This window comes from Neophocaena asiaeorientalis, unplaced genomic scaffold, assembly GCF_003031525.2.
Source record: "Neophocaena asiaeorientalis asiaeorientalis breed wild unplaced genomic scaffold, Neophocaena_asiaeorientalis_V1.1 scaffold177, whole genome shotgun sequence".
NCBI lineage: Eukaryota > Metazoa > Chordata > Mammalia > Artiodactyla > Phocoenidae > Neophocaena > Neophocaena asiaeorientalis.
In genome coordinates, this window is record NW_020172779.1 from 22,154,629 (window position 1) to 22,156,736 (window position 2,108).

The following is a 2,108-nucleotide window of genomic DNA, read 5'->3' on the forward strand; positions in this document are numbered from 1 at the left end:
AGTGCAGGCCCCCACCCCCGCCTCCCCCACCCCCACCCTGGCTGGGAGCCCCTCTCCCCTCAGCCCCCCTGGGTCCGGTGGCCTGTGTCCCGAGAGGGCTCTGGCCGTTTGACAGAGGCCCCCTCCCCTCCCGGCCAGTGCTGCCGTGGCAGGGATGGGGAGACGGACGAGGGAGGAGGAGAGCCAAGGCGACAGCAGGCACTGGTCCCCAGCGAGTCTGTGGGGAGCCGGGCCAGCGTCCCCACACTGGGCACTGAGTCTGATCCTGACCGCGGCCTGCAGGGGAGACAGGCCCAGCACCATCCCAAAGCCGCGACGGGGAGAGGGCTGGTTCAGCCAGAGCCACCCAACTCCTCCCAGAGGCCAAAGGAACGGGACCTCAGCGAGGGCAGTGGGGACAGGGCGACGCTGTGCCGTGGCCTTCCTGGACAGGGATGACCAGGCTGATGTCACCCGGGACCACAGGATGGTGACAAGGACGACGCAACCATGAGGAAAGGGAGGGTGGCCGTGACGGGGTGTGCCCTTGGTGGGGATGCGGGAGAATCACAGGAATGTGGGGTCTAATAGCCCCGCCCCCGCTCTGGGCCTCCTGACCCCAATCAGGAAACCTCGGGGACCTTTCTCAAGCCCCGCCCACCATACCACCACACACGCATTTACAGACACACACACACATGCACACACACGCTCCAGACGCACACACATGCACACCACAGATACACATGCACACACACAGGTGCCCCGAAATCTGTCCATCACAGATGCTGTGGGTACCACAGCCTGGTTCCCATAGCAACACCTAGATGGTGGGGGAGGGGAGAAGAGTGGAAATGCGGAGAAACACTAAATAAAGAGCAACAACTTTAAAAAATGAGCACTCAGGGGGAAATAATCTTGGAGGGATGGCCCAGCCCTGGGCTGAGGGCGCCTCTGCCCGTCACTCACACAAACCCACTGGCCAGCGCTGGCCGCAGAACGGCACTGCTGGAAGAGGACCAGCTCATGCAACGTGACTGAGTCCGTCGTGGGGGTGGCCAGGCCGGGTGTGTGGGAGGAGTATCCTGAGGGGAGGAGGGATTAGCTGGTCTTGGGGGCCTGGAGTGCCAGCCTGGGAGACCTCTGCTGTCCCTGCAGTGGGAAGACCGGCAGGACCGGAGCAGGGCTGTGATGTGAGTGGCTTGTCAGAGGTGACTTATTTGCTGGGCTCACCTGGATGAGAGAGTGCATGATGGCAGGCTTCCTAGAGGAGGCAGCCCAGGCGTCTGCCTGCAGAAGATGGAAGGATTGGAGCTGTGGTGGGAGCAGTGGGCTAGGGGAGGGCGTGACCAAGCGAAGCCGCCAGGCAGTGCGTGGGGTCTGCACAGGGCGGCGGGGGGGATGGGGTGGAGCGGGTGAAGGGCCTTGCAGACCTGCCAAGGGGGCCCGAAGGAGGGTGCCAGGGGTACCTCAGGAGCAGAGCTACCAGACAACTTCAGGAGGCAGGGCTGAGGGGATGCATTGTGGTCTGGGGGTCGGGAGCTGGAATCCTGGGCGGGTGCTGGCCCCAGATCTTTGGGTGTGTCACCTGCCCCCCACCACCGGCTGAGACGCCTCATTCCATGTTCCCTTCCCATAGGTACCTCCAGCGCAAGGAAGGACTTAGAATCCCGGCCCCAGTCTGCAGTGTGGGCGCCCACGCCCCATCTGTTCCTGCTGGGGAAGCCCCGCAGAGCAACGGGTTTTCCTACACTTGCTAAAACGAGCAAACCCCAGGTAAGGTCGCCTCACAGGCTTCAAGGAGCAGCAGGAACATGGGGTCCTTCCTACCAAGGACGGGGCTCCAGGAGATTTAGGGGTCTGAGAGGACCTCACGCTCTTGCTTCAGCCAGGGACCAGAGGAGAGCAGTGTTTCTGCCCCCAAACCAGGTCCGAATCCTCACTGGGGAGGATTCACTGCACAGATGGCTCCAGTGCACCTGCCCCGCCAGGTTGTCTCTGAGGCTACGGGAGCACAAGAGTGGCTCATCGTCTGGGACCCCCGGTGCCCTCTGATTGGGAGGTGTCAGAACCTCCTGTAAGGCCCCCTCCTGGCCTTTGTTAAGTGGAGCCACAGCGGACAGAACAGT